Raw genomic sequence first — 13,183 nt, forward strand, 5'->3', positions numbered from 1 at the left:
CCAGGTCACCTGCTACTCAGTCACGGCCGGGTACTAAATATCCCATACATGGCGTATTGGCCTTCAAGTAGCAATGGGAAGTCTACACGATCCACCTTCCTGCAACACAGTCAAGTCAATATTGTTGGGCAGATGCCCGCTTCACCCATCCAGGCCTGGCCTTCCTGGATTGCTCCGTCTGAGAAACTCCATGAAATAAACAAGATTGGGACTTTAAATGAAACAGTGTGCTGATGGGGGTAAAAAATTAAATGAACCAATTGAAAGTAGTATACATGTATTAAGTAGATAAAATGTCTACACAGTAAAAAACATGTAGCGTGTACAGTGACACATATCATACCAGAATTACATCATAATACAAGTGTTAGCACATAACAATGGGTTTGTTCAGTTCAATCAATAAATATGGACACATAAGAACTAGACAGTACACAACAAAAATGTTTAACAAATTGTAAAATATAAATGAATGGTTAATAGATCAGAATAAAATCCCATTAGCACAAGTAGCTACATCTTTGTAAGCCCGACGCGGAATTTCGTGTATAGAAAACACTCCTCAGGGGCAGATGAGATGGGATATCTAGAAAAACAGAGTAAAAAGTAATCAAGATATTAAACTGGACTTCCACCAAAAAAGGTGAAAAGTCAGTTGGGGTTACTTACAAAATGTGCCAGCGTGGCGATGTATGTGAAAAAGTATAGAACCACAGAGCTGTCCTTTCCGGGAGCTGAGGTGGCAGAGGTCAAACAGCTGGCAGCACGCAAAGGCATCACCCCCAGGTAGCAAGTCGCCGTGAATGTCATGAAGTAAGGTAGTTCCCTCATATTCCTGTGTAAAATCTGTAGTGAATAAGTGAATCCATCAGGGATAAACCATAATGTGAGGGGGTAGTGGGATAAGGGCTAACTAATGAGTAATAGTTATTACCTTGTGCATGTGTAAGGGGGCAGCGACTGACCAACAGAGGGACGTCTGCATACAGGTGGCAGCAACCTGGATACCTGGGGGGACGCCTATGTAGCGCGCCGCACGTGCGTGAGATTGCCACCAACGTCACGTGTAGCCCGACAGTGCGGTAGGCGGAGCCACAATCGGGAGGTGTGGAAACCCGCCCCGAAGTGACGCCGCACATACCTTCTGGGTCGGCTAAGGATGGATCATGTGCGCCAACCACGGCGCCACGGGTAAGCATCGAGTGATGTTGATGCGCTGAGAACACCCGCCCCAACTTCCCATGCATTCCCCGCCCAGGACCGGGCAGAAGAAAGGAGGGAAGGAAGACAGGGGAGGGCATCCTGGGTGCATCACAGTCCGGGGTTACGGACAGAAAAAAGGGTCCAAAGAATTCACAAAAGTACATGATGTACTCATCAACCAGGTGGAACATCCACTTTAAGTGTGGCATTGTACCTCTTGTGCCCAGCTGCTTCAAGGGAGCATTCTCAAGGGGAAGTGGAAATAATTAATCTCGGTCCCTAAATTATGCTTTCTCCCATGGCTCTCCTTCCCATAGCCAGCACAACTTGACCTAAGTTCCGCCCAACGATATTTACGATAACCTTCCAGGAAGGAAATTAACTCGCCTTAATTCTGGGAAGGATTTTAAAAGCACAATGCGCTTAAATGGACAATAAATTGGACCCCGTCTACATCTGTGCACTGTAAAACAACTCCCGCCATGATAATTAGATGAGAGGGTTTGGTGTTTTGTAGTCTTAAAGCAGGACTAAACTGACCTCGGCTCTAATGGTTCAGGTCCCTCGTAGGTGTCTTCTCCCTGAATGCTGGTCTTTGGGTATGTCCATTGGCCAGCACAGGATGATGCAACTCCTGCACATGTGCAGTAGTCAGTCATCCTGGGACAGTGCAGATGATGTAAGCTGAGCTGCGCATGCTGCAGAAAACTGCAAGCAGCCTGGTAGATGTATTTTATCATTGGGGAAATTTAGGAAAGCTGATGTACACAGTCTATGCATAGTAACCAATCAGGTTCTAACTTACGCTTGTTCATTTAAGCTTTGACAATAAAACCTAGAAGCTGATAGGTTACTATGCACAGCTGCACCAAAGTTTGTATGCATCGATTTTAGAAAATCCCCCCCATTATATGTCTCTTCTGCGATATTAGCCTGCCTGCCTGCTTGCTTGCAGTCTTTTTTTAAAAGCCTTTAGGTCCGCTTTAATATACTCTTTGTTGTAGGCTGCTGGTAATCACCCATAGGAACATGTTAATGGTTGGACCACCAAATTAAAACGGGGGGAAGGAAGAACTGGTAGCTTGCAATTTATTACATTTTTGTTCTTTGGGCTTAGATACTCCTTCTATTACTACCACACTAGTGTGAATGAGATATATATTATTCTGACTCCGATTGTTGTGAAGCGATCTATCCCTTGTGAGACCTCTATGCCTGGCATGTGTAGCACTACCCCCGAAGGAGCTGCTGGTTTGTTTGGGCCTGTACTCTGGCTATCAACCCCTGAAACTGTCTCGAACCCCCCCTTAGCACAACTGGTATTGGTAGAGATTGTGGACCCCACTGACTGTTGGGGAACACAATGATATCCTACCACAGTAAAACTTACAAATAGATTTTTACCTGGTATTGTACTGGTCACCCAGGATAATAGACTGCACACAGGTTTACACTTAACCAAGGAAACTTTACTTGGTAAGAAAAATAAAGGTTATTAAACAAATTAATATAGTACAGTGGACTGCTTACAGGGCCCTGTAAGAGTCAAGTAGTAATAAATAGTAACAGGTTTGATTATTATTGTTAATACAGACCTGTGTAAGCACACAGCAAAGGGATTCCTTCAGTAAGGTAAATATAGCACTGAAGCACCTCTTCACCAGGCCTCACCCAGCTCTCACCAACAGCAAGACTGTGAACTTAGTATAGCTAAATACTTTAAATATAAGTGTGTATATTTAGATAACTCACTCCACCTAACAAGCAGTCCTTAGAACATGTGTCTCACTATAGTGGTTTGGTTGATCAGACCAAACCTCAATACGATCGTTCTCAACAATTCACGAATATAGTCATTGGCATGCGGTGGTGCACAATAAGTAATTTGTAATCCAAAGGGAAACAGATAAAGCTGGCAAAGAGCGTCTGATTGATCAAAGCGAATTAGTCACTCACACGCCAGGTCACCTGCTACACAGTCACGGCCGGGCACTAAATATCCCATACATGGCGTATTGGCCTTCAAGTAGCACTGGGAAGTCTACACGATCCACCTTCCTGCAACACAGTCAAGTCAATATTGTTGGGCAGATGCCCGTCTCACCCAACCAGGCCTGGCCTTCCTGGATTGCTCCGTCTGAGAAACTCTGATCCTCCGCCTCTCCGCCACTGACAGTTCCCGGTCCACACACGGCCGTCACACACTGTCGATCAAACAGGTCACCAGTTGCTCTTGGATGCAGCCCGGACTCTCTGTCAGGAATCCCCCTCTCTCCGGATGGGCGATTCGCACAGGCGTGTTTAGGCAAAGACGTCCTCTTACTTATATTCCTTCACCTAGCAGGCCTTGCGGGGTGCTAAGTACTTTGGGATCGCACAGTTGCTCTCTGGACATTGTAGTCTTTCAATTGACCAGGGCAATGGAGTCTTTTTCTCCCTGTACTTCAATTCCCAATATTCATTGCTGCACCAGGATAAAACCAAACAGGAGGTGGCTATAACGACAATTGGCCACCAGAGGGAGCTAATTTCCTACTTTATCTGCAAACGGCAATCTTTTATCCTGTATAAGCAGATATAATCACTGAGGACAATCCTCATCAGATAGCTTGAACTCGACAAGTACCAATTCTATTCGCAGAGGTGCTTTTATTCCGGACATTGTGTTACAGCAGATGACAGGAAACAACAGATGAACAGATTGTGGTACTTATGCGGTCAAAAGATGATATTGTCTGTAGCTTACTATGCAGAATACATGTGCCCCGTTCATGTGGCCTGTTAGCTTCAGCCATGACAGAGGAAATTCAATCTCAAGGGGTGGAGCATTACATACAAAGGAAGTGTCATACATCATGGAAAGAAACATAGAAAATACAAATGCTACACCACAAAGGTCACTAGACGGCGGCATGTGAACTAAACATAACGTTCATAGAAAAATGGTTCAGAGAAACCATGTCACAACTGAGTATAAAAATAAAGAGAGGAGCCTCTGAGGCCTTGTACACATGATCAGTCCAAACTGATGAAAACGGACTGAAGGCTGAAGTCTGATAGTCTGATGGACTGATGGTCTGATGTGCCTACACACCATCAGTTCTTGAAACCTTCACCTCCACCTTACGTACCTTACCCTGTAATCACCCATAGGAACATGTTAATGACTTGACCACCAAATGAAAACGGGGGGAGGAAGAACTGGTAGCCTGCAATTTATTAAAATTTTGTTCTTTGGGCTTAGATACTTTTTCTATTACTACCACACTAGTATGTATGAGATATATATTCTTCTGACTCTGATTGTTGTGAAGTGATCTATCATCTCTTCTTTTTTCTTCGGTGTCCTTCTTCCTCTGTCGCCGCTCCCGCCACCGACCCTCCTCTGATGCCGCATCCCGCTGATCTGTCGGCGCCGATGTCCTGCATTTCTTAAATAACGATGGGTGCGTGGCAACCGTATTACGTCACACGGAGGCCACACCCCTTGCAACGTCACTCCTCGGGGCATGATGGGTCCGTGACTTCATAAGAGTGCGTGGCCTCCATGTGACATAATCCGATTTCCATGCCCCATCGTTATTTAAGAAATGAAGGACATCGGCACCAACAGATCAGCAGGATGCGGTATCGGAGGAGGGTCATCGGCGGGAGCGGTGGCTGAGGAAGAAAAACACAGAAGAAAGAAGAAGCAGGGGGAGAAGGAGAAGAACAGAGGAAGAAGATGCTAGAGAAGATGGAGGAAGAAGAAGAAGAAGAAGAAGCAGGGGGAGAAGGAGAAGAACAGAGGAAGAAGATGCTAGAGAAGATGGAGGAAGAAGAAGAAGCAGGGGGAGAAGGAGAAGAACAGAGGAAGAAGATGCTAGAGAAGATGGAGGAAGAAGAATTGTTTTTAACACTACACTACTTTTTTGGGTGAATGGGTAGGGGTACAATACTCATTCACATAGGGGGGTGGGATCTGGGGGCCCCCTTGTTAAAGGGGGCTTCCAGATTCCGATAAGCCCCCGCCCGCAGACCCCAAAACCACCGGCAAGGGTTGTCGGGAAGAGGCCCTTGTCCCCATCAACATGGGGGCAAGGTACTTTGGGGTGGGGGGCGCAGAACCCCCCTGCCCCAAAGAACCCATATGGGCATGTGGCCTGGTATGGTTCAGGGGGGGCGCTCCCTCGTCCACTCCCTTTTCTGACCTGCCGGGCTGCATGCTCGGATAAAAGGTCTGGTATCCGAGCATGCAGCCCGGCAGGTCAGAAAAGGGAGTGGACAAGGGCCTGCTATGAACCTGGGGGGGGACCCCACGCTGTTTTTATTCATGATTTTTGCGTGTTCGCCGATGCGCATGAACATATGCGCTGTTCGATCTGCCTCCTATAAATTAACATTGAGCAAACTTTGACCCTCTACCTCACAGTCAGCAGACACATTCCAGCCAATCAGCAGCATACCCTCCCTCCCTGACCCTCCCACCTCTCGGGCAGCATCCATTTTAGATTCATTCTGAACCTGCATTCTTAGTGAGAGGAGGGAGAGTTTTGCTGCTGCTGAATTTATAGGGAAATCTATAGCTAGGCCAGTGTTTTCAGTGTCCACTCCAGTCCTGAAAGACTCATCTGATCTCTGCTGTAAGGACAGCACCCCAAAAAGTCCTTTTTAGGGCTAGTATATCAGTCTGCTTTTTTTCTCTCTCTGTAATCTAATTGCAGTTGCCTGCTAGGAAGGCAGCGTGTGTGTCAGGATCACAGCGTACACTGTGCCCAGTGCCACCCACCACTCATATATCTTGGTGGCACAGTACATAACATAAAAAAAAAAAAAAATATTACTGCAATATAATTGTAGTCAGTTGCCTGGCTGCCAGCGTGTGTCAGGGGTACAGCGTACATTGTGCCCAGTGCCACCCACCACTCATCTATCTTGGTGGCACAGTACATAACATGGCTAGCTTGGTATCCAACCTTGTGTAAATGGGGAGTTTGCGGTTGTGTAAATGGACTGTTTGCGGTGCGTTAAACGGGGAGTTTGATCTGTCAGAGTTTGGTCTGTCACTGTGAACCCTAACCCTATTACAGACAGGGTTAGGGTTACAGATAGGGTTAGGGTTACAGACAGGGTTAGGGTTACAGATAGGGTTGGGGTTACAGATAGGGTTAGGGTTACAGATAGGGTTAGGGTTACAGATAGGGTTACAGATAGGGTTAGGGTTACAGATAGGGTTAGGGTTACAGACTGTAATCCTAACCCTATCTGTAACCCTAACCCTGTCTCTAACCCTAACCTAACCCTATCTGTTACCCTAACCCTATCTGTAACCCTAACCCTATCTGTTACCCTAACCCTAACCCTAACCCTATCTGTAACCCTAACCCTAAGCCTTACACTGCCTGATCGATATAACATTATGATGTTTGATGTTTTAAAGCACTTTATTCCAAACAATTTATGAATGTTAGGTGATTTATGCCCTTTATGGATTGAAAACGGACTCTGCGACAACTACGTAATTTTCCATGGGAGTTTTTCCATGGATCCCCCTCCGGCATGCCACAGTCCAGGTGTTAGTCCCCTTGAAACAACTTTTCCATCATTATTGTGGCCAGAAAAAGTCCCTGGGGGTTTTAAAATTCGCCTGCCCATTGAAGTCTATGGCGGTTCGCGCATTTGCGAACATATGCGCAAGTTCGCAATCGCCGTTCGCGAACGCAAAATTTTAGGTTTGCAACATCACTATTCAGCATTAATGCAGTAATTCATGCAAAAGGAGCCCCAACCAAGTATTGAGTGCATACTATGCTGTACATGGACATACTTTTCAGGAAGCCAACATTTCTGTATTAAAAATATTTTTTTTTTTTAGTTGGTCTTATGTAATATTCTAACTTTCTGAGATACTGAATTCTGTGTTTTTACAAGTTGTAAGCCATCATTATCAAAATTAAAAGAAAGAAATGCTTGAAATATATCACTCATAATTTGAGTTTCACTATTTGAATTGATTTACTGAAATAAATTAACTTGTTGGTATTCAAATTTTTTGGAGATGTACCTGTACATGGTTGACGTTTAAATGTGGCAATAAATTATGCCAATGCTGTGACCATATTACTGCTACTAACTAAATGTTTTAGTTCCGCCACTACTGGACAAAAAAGGGGAAAATGGCAATATATAGTGTAAATTGTGATACAAGAAATAGTACTTTATTATTTAAAAGCTTGTGAATTTGTCGAATGCAGAAAATATATTGGGCCAAAGAGCATAATAATGCAGATAGTTTGGTTTTAGTACAAAGCATAGAAAGAGTCATCACTCATTCATGGGGGATATGTTTTTCTGAAATGCTGTGAGGCCTAATTTACAATTGCAGTTGGGGAGCAGTAAAAACAGTTGAACCGTGTTTTTTTTTTTTTTTTTTTTACCTCTGCCCTCTCCAACTGCAAAGGCAGCAGTATGAGGGTATAGACACCGAACACAATCCATTCAAGTGGATAGTGCTGTACCACAACAGCGGTGCAGGCTTTTAGGGTTTAAAACGGCCAGTAAGAAGTTGACATAATGCCTCTTCACCACAATTTAGATATTCAGAGAGGCACTTTGGATATTCAAAATTGAAATCTGAGACCCTTTGGGGTTAAACTCTGAATGGGTCATTTATTATTATTATTAAAATTATTATTAATAATAAATTATTAATAACTACATCTCTTTAGGGAGTTCCAGAAATTAGCAAGGAAGATTTGTGGGTGTATTTTGAGGCTCATTCTGACGCCAAGAGGATTCAATGGCTGTGTACATCAGGTGTAATAAAAATATTTGGTCACTAGGGGTCTCCATAAGGCCTCTGAAATTGTACAATTTGTCCCATAAATGTGTTCTTCTATTTAAGAGCTTTGTTATCAGTCTGTTGCTTTGTTTTAGGCATTAACATTTATAATAGAGAAAGAAAAATTATTGTTGTTTAACCACTTCACCCCCGGAAGGATTTGCCCCCTTAATGACCAGGCCATTTTTTGCGATACAGAGTTATTTTAACTGACAATTGTGCAGTCATGCGATGCTGTACCCAAACAAAATTGACGTCCTTTTTCCCCCACAAATAGAGCTTTCTTTTGGTGGTATTTGATATAATACATATCCAAAATATATCCAAATATAAATAAATAAATAAATAAATAAACACATTTATTTATCAGTTTAAGCCAATATATATTCTTCTACATATATTTGGTAAAAAAAAATATATAATCGCAATAGGTGTATATTGATTGGTTTGCGCAAAAGTTATTGTGTCTACAAACTATGGGATGGATTTACGGACTTTTATTTTATTTTTATTGTTTTTACTAGTAATGGCGGTGACCTGCGATTTTTAGCAGGACTGCGACATTGCAGCAGACAAATATGACCCCAAATGACACTTTTTTGGCACCAGTGACATTATTACATTGATCAGTGCTATAAAAATGACAGACAGGGAAGGGGTTAACACTAGGGGGTGACCAAGAGGTTAAGTGTGTTCCCTAGGTGGGTTCTAACTGTAGGGGGATGGGCTCACTGGCACATGACAGAGATCACTGTTCCTGATCAATGGGAACAGAAGATGTCCCATCAGAATAGGAATCCGCTTGTTTACACTGGCAGATTACCGCTCTGTCTCTGTACTAGGCAATTGTGGGTTGCTGGTGGACATTGAGTCTATCCGGCTTTCACAGTGGTCATATGATCCCATTCTGCTAGCTCCGGGAGCGTATATTGATTGGCTTGCGCAAAAATGATAGCGTCTACAAAATAGAGGATAGATTTATGGCATTTTTATTATTATTATTTTTTTTTTACTAGTAATGGCGGTGCTCTGCAATTTTTATCGGGGCTGCGACATTATGGCGGACACCTTTGACAACATTTTGGGACCATTGGCATTTATCCAGCGATCAGTGCTATAAAAATGCACTGATTACTGTGTAAATGTCACTGGCAGGGAAGGAGTTAACACTAGAGGTTGATCAAGGGATTAACTGTGTTCCCTAGTGTATGTTCTAACTGTATGGGGGATGGAAGTGACTGGAGGAATTGACAGATCATGGTTTCTAGCTTGTAGGAACTCACGATCTGCCTTTCTTCTCCTCACAGAACAGGGATGTGTGTGTTTACACACACACACATGTCCTTGTTCTGCATCTCGTGCCCGCAATTGCGGATGGCCAGTGGTCATAGCGACTGCCGGATATGCACATTGGCACCCACACAGCTCAGCGGGCGTGCGCGTGCCTCTGGCCGAATGGGCACGCCTGCTATCTCGTTTAAAGGGACCGACGTATAGCTAAGATGGTTCACGGGATCGTGCCGACCTGCCAACATATGACGGCGGCTGGTCGGCAAAATGGTTAACTGGATTCTGATGAACCGGCTAATAATTTGAGCACCCTCCCAACCAATATCCCTCTATGTCCGTGGTTCTCAACTCCTGCCCTCAGGACCCACTAACAGGCCAGATTTTAAGTATTACCTTGGGGAGATGCAGACTAGAATGCTGAAATAACTGAGCAGCAAATAATATCACCTGTGATGTATTCCAGTTATCTTGCAAACATGTAAGTGAGGGCAGGAGTTGAGAACCACTGCTCTATGTAAAAATAAAAGTCAATTGAAAATGTGTCAGCCAACAGGGGATGCAGTATCTGCAGATACAGATTCAGATTTTCCAATTAAAGTGTTACTAAACCCATAACCTGCATTCCCTATATCTGGTCTCACACAGTACACAAACCATGGAAATGCAAAAGTTTTAGTAAATATAAACTGCTAAATACCTTTTCTCATCAGCAGTATATAGCAGTCTTGTGACTTCTATCAGTGTTTGGTTAAAGCTTCTAGGAGGAGTTTTCATTCTACTCTGACTGTCCTATGAGGCTGAAGGACCATTGGTTCTCTGTCTGGACAGTGCTGATTGGCCCTGTGCCAACATGCACCCTCCACAGAAAAAAAAACTCTCCAGCAATGCACACCAATCTGAGCATGTGCAAAGTGATATCAAAGGCTCTGTCTTATCAGGAGATGGATTGGGGACAGTGGAAGAAGGGGAGGATCAGAGAAGACCAGATAAAACAGCCTTTTTACACAATTGGGAGGATTAACCCCATAGGTTCCACAGTGAGTATAACCAGCATGCTTTACTGCATATACAGACTGATTTTACTATTTTAAGCCCGCGGAGCTGAACAGTGTCTAGCCAGTTTTAGGGAAATGAGGGGAACAATAATGAAATGCTAAATTTTATCCAGAAAAAAATTGGCTAGCACTACAATGTATATGGAAGTGTTGTTAATGTAACAGTTAAAACATTTTACTGTATGCAGGTGTGCTTCCAACAAAAGCCATTACAAAGCATCTTATTTGTCTGAGATGATAGTGAATCTAGGCTTCTCTCTATAATTTAACAGAACATTACAGAGTCTGTCTAAAAGAGAATAAAACAACTATACTATACAACGATGCGGGAAACAGTCAGTGGCTGGAGCCATATAACAAAAGTGCTATAGATCTCTGTCATTGCAATGTCCAAAATCCCTGCATTGTCCTGCAGGATCTAAGATACTTGACATATAGCCGTATGGCACTTGGGTGCTGGATATTATCAGGCAGATTGATCAACACCAGGCCCGTCGCTACAAGGCAGGCAAACCAAGCAATTGCTTGGGGCCTCTAGTTGGCCTGGGGCCCCGAGCAGGGCCCTTGCTTGCCGCACTTCCTACAGCCGCCCGATCGCTCTATAGAGAGCCTGAGGCAGCAGCACTGCTGCTGCCTGCCTCGAATCATCACAATCACCTCCCCTTCTCTGTGTAGCATGGCCGAGCAGCTCCTCTTCCTTCCTCCTGTCCAGTTAGTCCAGACTAACAGGACAGGACTCACTTCCTTTCAGTCTGGCTGGGAACAGGAAACTGAATCTCATGCCGCACGGTACGGACCTGGTAGGGACCCGGGAGGGTAAAAAGAACATAGGCAGGGAGGGGGGGGGCCCGGGGGGAGTAAAAACACATAGGGGGGGGAGGGGGAGTAAAAAAAACATAGGGGGGGGGACTCGGGGGAGTAAGAAGGACACAGCCTGTGTCTCCTTACTCTCATCCTCCCCCTCCCTATGTTCTTTTTACTCCCCCCCCATGTTTTTTTTTTACTCCCCCATGTTCTTTTTACTCCCCCCATGTTCATTTTACTCCCCCCTCCCGGGGGGGGGGGGAGGTTGGGGGGCCTCCATGTCCATTTTGCTTGGAGCCCCAAAATTCCTTCAAACGGTCAACACCAAACTGTTATGCCCTGTACACACGATCGGTCCATCCGATGAAAACGGTCTGATGGACCGTTTTCATCGGTTAACCGATGAAGCTGACTGATGGTCAGTCGTGCCTACACACCATCAGTTAAAAAACTGATCGTGTCAGAATGCGGTGATGTAAAACACAACGACATGCTGAAAAAAATGAAGTTCAATGCTTCCAAGCATGCGTCGACTTGATTCTGAGCACATTTTGGTCCACCCCCAGAGCATAATTGTGGGGATTAAGCTCTGTGCAACCTTTATGCCTTGTACACGCGCCCAGTTTTCCTATTGGGAAAACTGCCAGGACAGCTTTTGGCCGTGTGTATGCTCCATGGCAGTTTTCCCAATAGGAAAATCGGTGGGAATCGCGGCGGGAAAAATTAGAACATGTTTCCTTTTTCCACAGCAGTTTTCCTATAGGGAAAGCCTGCGGGGAGCATACAAACTGCCGCGATTCCCGACCAAAGCTCTCATGGCAGTTTTCCTGTCGGGAAACCTGGCCGTGTGTAGGGGGAAAGACTGACCGAGCTGGTTCTCGGATTTCCCGGTGGTAAAAAGTCCGCCGGGAAATCCGTACGTGTGTATGAGGCTTTAGGACTGTCTTTGACTTTGGAGCTGGGATGAGCTCTGTCCTTGTCCTCAGCGGCTTGGCATGCAAGAGGACCTGGTGGAGCCTTGAGCAGCACCTGTCATTTTTGGTTGCTGGTCACCCTGCATTCTTCTCATTCAAGATTTCAATTCTAGCTATCATTCTAACATTTTAGATGTTGGCAACTATGCATGTAACTAGCATAGGCCAGTGTTCTGAATACTTTTCATTACCTAGCCTCCGTTCTAGTTTTGGCAGAGCTGGCATTGTAGTACAATGTCTCAGCTATAGAAATGACACGGAGCCAGTTAATAAATGGCCTTGCTTGTACTGTTCTATGTCATTCTCTGAACAAAAGTAAAACCTAATCAGTGAAAAAAAAAACAGGGCTAGATTCAAAAAGCCCGCCATAAGTTTGTGCGGGCGTAGCGTATCTCAGATACGCTACGCCGCCTTAACTTAGTGAGGCTGGGGCTGGATTCACAAAGAACCTGTGCCCTAAGTTACGGCGGCGTAGCGTAAATCTGTCGGCGTAAGCGCGCCAAATTCAAATTGAGAAGAGGTGGGCGTGTTTTATGTAAATAAAACATGACCCCACGTAAATGACGTCTCTAACGAACGGCGCATGCGCCGTCCGTGAACGTATCCCAGTGCGCATGCTCCTAATCACGTTGCAAATAGTCAATGCTTTCGACGTGAACGTAATTTACGCAAAGCCCTATTCGCGAACGACTTACGCAAACGACGTAAACGACGCAAAATTCGACGCTGTCCCGACGTCCATACTTAACATTGGCTATGCCTCATATAGCAGGAGTAACGTTACGCCGAAAAAAGCCTTCCGCAAACGACGTAAAAAAATCTGACGGGCGCACGTATGTTTCTGAATCGGCGTATCCAGCTCATTTGCATATTCTACGCTGAAATCGACGGAAGCGCCACCTAGTGGCCAGCGTAAATATGCAACTAAGATACAACGGCGTAAGAGACTTACGCCAGTCGGATCTTAGCCTAATTTCGGCGTATCTTGCTTTCTGAATACAGAAAGAAGATACGCCGGCGCAGCTTTGAATTTACGC

The 13,183-nt window shown here is 44.7% G+C and overlaps 1 long non-coding RNA gene across 1 annotated transcript in view; it reads right to left on the minus strand.

The window, feature by feature from the left end:
• Positions 1–260: 260 nt before the first annotated feature.
• The window catches only part of LOC120932189, a 34,201-nt gene continuing 21,278 nt past the window's right edge, over positions 261–13,183 (minus strand). The window contains exon 3 of the long non-coding RNA XR_005747929.1: positions 261–586. This is a non-coding gene — a long non-coding RNA (uncharacterized LOC120932189). The remainder of the gene's footprint in view (positions 587–13,183) is intronic.

The sequence above is a fragment of the Rana temporaria genome, chromosome 3 (genome assembly GCF_905171775.1).
Source record: "Rana temporaria chromosome 3, aRanTem1.1, whole genome shotgun sequence".
NCBI lineage: Eukaryota > Metazoa > Chordata > Amphibia > Anura > Ranidae > Rana > Rana temporaria.